Source organism: Ranitomeya variabilis, chromosome 1, assembly GCF_051348905.1.
Source record: "Ranitomeya variabilis isolate aRanVar5 chromosome 1, aRanVar5.hap1, whole genome shotgun sequence".
Lineage (NCBI taxonomy): Eukaryota > Metazoa > Chordata > Amphibia > Anura > Dendrobatidae > Ranitomeya > Ranitomeya variabilis.
In genome coordinates, this window is record NC_135232.1 from 774,601,794 (window position 1) to 774,610,207 (window position 8,414).

An 8,414-nucleotide genomic window follows, 5' to 3' on the forward strand; every position below is an offset into this window, starting at 1 on the left:
TCTCTTGCCAGAAAACACATGTAAAAATCCACATGGATTTGATGCCTATTTTCATGTGGCTTTCTCTGCAGATTTGTATGCGTTTTTGTAAGCTAAATAAAGATATATTATTTAACAAAAAATAAATAAAATAATTGTGATGTCAGTTCCTTGTCCAACCTCTTCTTTTACATACTCCATTGAAGACCATAATATCACATACCATGCACACACAAAATAAATATAAGTGAATATATGATATATCTATCTGTACGCAGCGTCCAATCTGCAGCAAATACGCCACGTGTGCACATAGCCTAACACACTACAGCAGCAGCACTCCAGAATTTCATTACACTCCATGCAGACATCACATATTGGATCTTTCTTTGGATGAGAGACTATGAGGAATTCATGGTCACGGGAGCACGGCGCTGCTACAGTCACATGGCCACTAACAGCACTACAGCAGTGTGTGCAGCCAGGATGTGACGGGCAGTCCGGCTCTTATTGGCTCAAAAAACATCTCTTCTTGTGGGCTATTTTTCCCACTGTTATCACTCCCGTCCCTTCACTATGAAGCCTGGGCCTCATTATACAGCTGTACAGGGGTCTAGTGAAGGCTTTTTAGCATTGCCATGTTCTCAGACTGTAGCTCCTGGGATCAGGCCCTCACTCCGCTCCCTTCACTATAAAGCCTGGGCCTCATTATACAGCTGTACAGGGGTCTAGTGAAGGCTTTTTAGCCATTTCTCAGATTGTAGCTCCTGGGATCAGGCCCTCACTCCGCTCCCTTCACTATAAAGCCTGGGCCTCATTATACAGCTGTACAGGGGTCTAGTGAAGGCTTTTTAGCCATTTCTCAGATTGTAGCTCCTGGGTTCAGGCCCTCACTCCTAGCTTGTATTGCTGACTTGTGTTATTTTCTAATATCTGATATTTGTACACGTCATTTCTACATTAGTGCAGTGTATGTGGACTCACTAACACTGTTTATAGGACACACTGACACTTTTATGGGGACATCCTGACACTGTTTGGGTACTGTTAGTGGAACTCTGGCACTTTTATAGGGAGACCGTGGCAATGTTTATGGTGCATTCTGGCACTGAGTGTGGGTAGGTTAGTACAGCTTATGGGGACAATGGTACTATTCATAGGAAGGAGCCTTTTGGCACCATTTGTTCGTGTGTACTCTCTGGAACTGTTTGTGTACTGTCTTCCACTGTTTATGGGGGTGCAGCGCCCCAGAGTCCTGGTCGTTGCAGTACTGTCGCTCCGCCGCTAAGGGGAGTGATATTACGTCTGATTGCACTAAAGGAGTTCACCTGACCAGGTATCACAGACACACACTACACTTCACACTCCGGCCACCAGGGGGGGTGGTTCTATCTATTAGGCCACTCCTCACACTCTGGTAAAACTGGGGGTTGGATAGGAAGTTAAGAAGAAAGCAGCCCGGGAGAGATCGGGAGAGGACCTGTCAGGGGTGGGATCCTGACAGCGGCCTAGCGAAAAGGACAGATCGTTACGGAGCCGTGCCTGAGTGACATAGCGGCAGACTCCTAAGAAAGGACACGAAGCGAAGCATATTGTGGAGAAGTGAGATCACAGCACAAGGAGATAGCACCAGGAGGAGTCATGCCCCTAAGATCGCGGCAACATCCTTCTGAGGCGTAAAGCCGGTGGCCGGAGCACCGAGGAAGTATTAGGCTCTACGCTTAACTTCAAACTCACGGCAGGACAGTTAATTATAGGTTGGCTGTCTCACCTAAATCATCTAAGCAGACATAGGAGGCAATTGTGGGAGAGGGGCGACTCTAGGGTCCCAGAATAACTCCAGGCCTACCTGTCATATGGGTGCGTCCTATCCACACTGGGGATGGAGAGGAAGAACATCAGAGAGAGAACATCAGATACAGACACAACAGTTGTGAGGACTATCCTGTGGAGCTCAGCAGGGAAGTACTACAACACACAGGCGCTAGAAGGTAGACACTGGTTCCCACCTGCAAAGGGAACTCCTGATGTGCCTTCGGACCGGCCGGTCTCAGCCACCCTGTTAGCAGTGCTCTGGATTGCGGATCCTGAAGCCTTCAGTAAAGAGGTAAAGAGACTGCAACCCTGTGTCCTCGTTATTCATCGCGCCTTGCACCACACACCACCATCACACCTTTCATTGGATGCACCTTAGCAGGGTCACGGACCGGGGTCTAGCCACTGTGACATCGCCAGAACCGCAAGCAGAGAGACCCGGTACCGAGTACTCCACGGCCCTGTGTCTGTGGGCGCACCAGGGGCACCCTGGCACTGTTTGTGTGCTCTCTGGCATTGTTTATGGGTGCAAATGACACTGCTTATGGGGGCACTCTGGTACAGTTTATGTGTACTCTCTGGCACTGCTTATGCGTACTGACACTGTTTATTGGGGCACTCTGGTAGTTTGTGTACTGTCTGACACAGTCTATGGGGACAATATGGCACTGTTTATGGGGGACTCTGGCATTGTTTAGGTGTACTCCCTGACTGCTTATGGGGGCACTCTGACAGTTGAAGCTTTCTCAGTGTCACCAATGATTATACCATGATTACATGATATTATGTGATGATGACTGTAGCCACCTTGTGACGCCGCTTGCTGGCAGTGAGTACCCCTGAGCAGCAGTGACCGGGGTCTTTCCCATGAGCTCGTTATATAAGCGGCTCAGTCAGTGATTCACTCTCCCTGTGCTGAGTGACCCAGCACCAGCTAATATCTGCCATCCTTTTAAGAAAGGATGTGCAAGTCAAGCATTACCCAGTTGTAAACTCTGCTCTAAGTTTCTTCCTCAGCTCCTCCCAGTCAGGTGGGAAGAGAAATCTAAGCAAACCAGAGGAGGAAAAAAAAACCGCTCAGCTCCCAGTGGTGAGCCAGCTGCCGTCCTTCACATCAAAGAGCTGACACTTCATCTGGATCCTTCACAAAGGACACATCCCTACTTCACTTACCGCGCAGGGCAGGGAGCAGGCACTGCACTGGGCAACAGGGAGTGTGGGAGACAATGGAGTGGACACTGTGGGACTATAGACTAGATCTCTGCAGTCACATGTTGCAGCCTGCCTGTGGCACTGTAATGGCTGCGGCTGGATGTCTTCTTCCTGCTCACGCTCAGCCTCAGGGGTCACGCAGGGTTCAGAGGCGTGCTTACGTAGCACGCTGTACACACCACATCTCACTGATCCCTGTGTGACCCCTGGCCTGCTCGCTCATCCAATCCCAGCATGCCGGGTGGGTGCCATAGCAACGGGGTCTCAGCTTGCACACTTTAGTGTCCGGCAGCCCCAGCTGTGTGTGGCTGCAACCAGATAGTCTTCTTGTTTAAACAGTTAACAGTACATGCTGCAGCCGGGAATGAGGGTGGCCCTGTCTGTTGATAATTAACGGCCCGGGGGGCAAATGCATCTTTGCCACCTGGCCCAGTCCGCGCCTGGCAGGAAGTAATAAATCTTCTATCCAAGGGGGTTTTGGTGGAAGTTCCATTTCATCAGGAGGGAAGGGGATACTATTCCCCTTTATTTTTTTTTTATTCCAAAACCGGATGGATCATTCAGAACCATTATAAACCTTAAAAAGTTGAACATCTTTTTAGAAAATCAAACCTTCAAAATGGAGTCTATCCGATCCACCATAAAACTTCTGTTTCCCCATTGTTTTATGGTGGTACTTGACCTAAAAGAGGCGTATTGCCGTCTACCAATCTTTATAGAACATCAGCAATATCTCCGTGTAGCGATTGTGATGAATGGACGTATACGGCATTTTCAGTATACAGCAATGCCTTTTGGACTGTCAGTAGCTCCAAGAGTCTTCACCAAATTAATGTCAGAAGTAATGTCATTTTTAAGGTTAAAAGACACCCTCATAATTCCATACCTAGATGACCTGTTAGTAGTGGGAAATTCTCCTTCACAATGTCGGCAACGGTTGTTTAATATGATTTCATCCCTGCAGGGATTGGGGGTGGTTAATAAATTGGGAAAAATCCAGATTGTTTCCAACAACTCGCCAAACATTTCTAGGTATTATATTAGACTCCGTAAGCCAGAAATGTTTTCTTCCAGAATCTTAACAATTAGGAATAAAGTACAGTCAGTGATAGATAACCCTCTAATTTCCTTAAGAGAAGGCATGTCCCTTCTTGGTTCCTTCACATCATTCTGGCTGTCCCATGGGCTCAATTCAATTCTAGGTGTTTACAGTATGCAATTTTACAAGAGGAAGAAAGATTACAGGGTTGTCTAGAGAGTAAATTTTCCCTTTCAGGAGAGGTAATCCAATCCCTGACCTGGTGGCTAGAACCAAATCACTTGGTTAGTGGGGGTCCCCTAGGTAGTTAAACTCTCAAACACAATATTTACTGATGCTAGTCCTAGTGGTTGGGGAGCACATTTAGGAAACCAGATAGTCCAAGGTCTATGGGCGATTAGAGTCAGACAACTCATCTAATAAGAGAGCTAAAAGCCATCTATCATGCCCTATGTGAATTCCTTCCGCAGCTACACGGAACACATACCAGAATTTTGTCAGACAACATGACATCAGTGGCTTATATCAATCATCAAGGAAGAACAAGATCGGGAACTCTCATGTCTATAGCCGACGACATCCTAACTATGGCCGAGGAACATCTTCTGTCCCTGTCAGCACTGCATGTCAGAGGAGAGGACAATTCAAAAGCAGACTTCCTCAGTCGTCATACCCTCCACCAAGGGGAGTGGGTTCTCAATCATCATATATTCAAAATGATAACCGAGAAATGGGGTATACCCGAAATAGATCTCTTCGCTACAAGAGACAACATAGTAAATAGATTCGCTTCACTATTCCTAACCGACAATCCCAATATCCTTGATGCCCTCCAAGTTCCATAGACATTCCAAAAAGCGTATGCCTTCCCTCCATTGATACTTCTTCCAACTGTAATCAGGAAGATAAGGGAGGACAGAGCGAATGTGATCCTAATTGCTCCATTTTGGCCAAAGAGACCATGGTTTTCCTTGCTCAGGGCCATGTCAATCTCAGATCCATGGAGTCTCCCAGAGGATCAGGATCTTCTCTTCCAGGGCCCCTTCAACCACCCTCATGTGAAGGGCCTACAGTTGACAGCCTGGAATTTGAGAGGCAGCTGCTAAAACTAAGAGGTTTTTCTAATAAAGTGATTAATACTCTATTGCTAAGTAGGAAAAAATCCACCACATCCATATATGTAAGGGTGTGGAAGAAATTTCTAAGCCTCTACCCATCGGCCTTGTCAAACGAAATTCCTGTATGTACTATTTTAGAATTTCTCCAGAGAGGACGTGATTTAGGCCTTTCAGTTAGTACCTTAAAAAGTACAGGTTTCTGCTCTAGGGGCCTTGTATAGTCACAACATTGCGGGTGACAAGTGGGTAGCCAGCTTTATTTCAGCCTGCCAGAGGTCAGAATCAGGTCAAATCCCCCACTTATCTTCTTGGGATGTTAATTTAGTCCTTGAAGCCTTGACAGGTCACCCGTTTGAGCCACTACACTCAGCTCACATTAAACACGTCTCCCTCAAGACTGCTCTTCTCGTCGCTTTAGTGTCGGCGAAAAGGGTAAGTGACATACAGGCATTATCAATAGATCCTCCTTTTCTGTCAATATTTCCAGATAGAATTGTCCTGAAAACAGACCCTTCCTACTAACCTGAAGTATGCACTAAATTTCATAGATCTCAAGAAATTCTTCTTCCTTCCTTCTATAATAACCCTACAAATCAGGAAGAGGAAAGGTACCATACATTAGATGTGAGAAGGGCTGTAATAGCTTATCTAGACAGAACTAGCGCCTGGAGGAAGAGCAGGGCTCTCTTTGTTTCCTTCCAGGGTCATAAAAAAGGATCTGGAATAACAAAAGGCACATTATCCCGATGGATTCGGGAGGCAATATACCTGGCCTATTCGTCTAAAGGGGAGAATCCACCTGAGACTGTAAAGGCACATTCCACCCGGGCGATAGCATCATCCTGGGCTGAACGAGCAGAGGTTCCAATAGAACTAATATGTAAGGCCGCAACCTGGTCTTCTCCTACTACCTTTTATAATCACTATAGATTGGATCTATCTGCCTCCACTGACTTGTCTTTCGGTAGATCAGTTCTTAACACGGTGATCCCTCCCAAATGACTATCTCTGAAAGTCTCTCAAGTGGGTGCTGTCGTGGCGAAGAGAAAACACCGGATTACTTACCGGTAATACTCTTTTATAGAGCCATGACAGCACCCCTTCACTTCCCTCCCTAATAAGTTAATTTTGTATATGAGCACTGTTAAGGGTGATTGGTTCTTGTAGTTAGCCATACTTAAATTAAGTAAAGATAAATGATATCGAATTGCCTACTAAATCTGGTGGGCGGTTCCTCGCAATCTCTGTAACCCAACTGTGGGAGCGAGGGGGACTGCCCCTTTTATCTCTCCATAGGGTTTCCTGTTCCTAGGGGCGGTTCCCCTCTCTCAAGTGGGTGCTGTCGTGGCTCTATAAAAGAGTATTACCTGTAAGTAATCCGTTTTATTCCTTGAAGAGGAGGCAAGTGGTATATGTCCAGAAAATACAACACCAGGTTGTTATTAGACTGGAAGGTAAATCAACTACATATGCCAAAGATGCCAGAGGAAGGAAGAAGGGAAATCACATATTAGGGTTAATTTACCTGTAGTGCCGATATGAGTCAGGAATGGCCGTGCACCGGAGTTGGAGTACCTATCCTGTGTATCCCAAGCCCGACAAGTGCCGTTTCGCAAATGCTTCTTCCGTTGCATTTCAGGCAATGTTCCCCAACTCTGAGGACTGTTTTTTTCCAGCAGGACAATGCACCATGCCACACAGCTAAGTCAATCAAGGTGTGGATGAAGAACCACCACATCAAATCCCTGTCATGGCCAGCCCAATCGCCAGACCTGAACCCCAATGAAAACCTCTGGAATGTAATCAAGAGGAAGATGGATCGTCACAAACCATCAAACGAAGAACTGCTTAAATTTCTGTACCAGGAGTGGCATAAGGTCACCCAAAAGCAGCGTGAAAGACTGGTGGAAAGCTTGCCAAGACACCTGAAACGTGGAGGAACATTTTTGTTTGGGGTTAATTATTTTGCCTTATATACAGGTCATTACTCTGGAAAGGATGTCCCTTAACATACTTCCCAGCAAAATCCATTTTGGTTTAGTTATTGTATGATTTTTGGTGCGCCTGTTAAAATAACATGAAACTCTGACAACATTGTTTACAGCTGTTACCTAGAAGTCAGAAATGCTTACATGGACATTTGCCATGTTGTTCCCCTGTCATTTGAGTAGTGTTTCCATCATTTTCAGATGTTTTTAGACCTTAAATGCTCCCCCAGGGGGATCGCGGTAAAAATGTTCGGGTCTCCCATAGACACATTGGGCTCGTTCTGTGCTAGTACCCGAGTATTACAAATTGTTCGACCCGAGCAACGAGCACCTGAGCATTTTAGTGCTCGCTCATCACTAGTCCTATCCATACATACATCTGTTACTGGATGGGCTACTTGACTCCCTTTCTTTGGTAGCTGCCCAGTTGTATGCCTTGTAGATGAGGGTCAGAAAGAGCATGTGCTACAGTGAATGGCAAGCGCTGCATCAAGTGGCCTCTCCTTTTCTTCCTCCACCTTAACATCACACACAGTATAATCAAACAAATAAAGCAGCACTCTGTAGCGCCATAGCATGCAAATCTGAAATATAAAAATTGAATTGCATTACTGCACTAGAAATCTGAAAAATTGAGAATGCTTTGCGCATAAATTGGCCAATTCATGTGTACCTGGAAGCCACGTTAAGGCGTTTCTCGTTTCCAGGACCTAACAATTATTTTATTATTAATTATATAGCACCAGTGAGTCCATGGTGCTGTACATGAGAAGGGGTTGCATACAAATTACAGATATCAATTACAGTAAGCAAACTAACAATTACAGACTGATACAGAGGGGTGACGACCCTGCCCTTGCGGGCTTACATTCTACAGGATGGTGGGGAAGAAGACAATAGGTTGAGGGCTGTAGGAGCTCCGGTGTTGCTGAGGCGGTAGCTTCGGTAGTGGTGAGGAGGCAGCATGGTCAGTACAGGCTCTAGGCTTTCCTGAAGAGGTGGGTTTTCAGGTTCCGTCTGAAGGATCCGAATGTGGTTGATAGTTGGATGTGTTGGGGTAAAGAATTCCAGATGATGGGGGATATTCTGGAGAAGTCTTGGAGGCGGTTGGGTGAGGAGCGGATAAGTGTGGAGGAAAGTAGGAGGTCTTGGGAGGACCGGAGATTACGTGAGGGAAGATATCGGGAGATAAGTTCAGAGATATATGGAGGAGACAGGTTATGGATGGCTTTGTAGGTCAGTATTAGTAATTTGAACTGGATA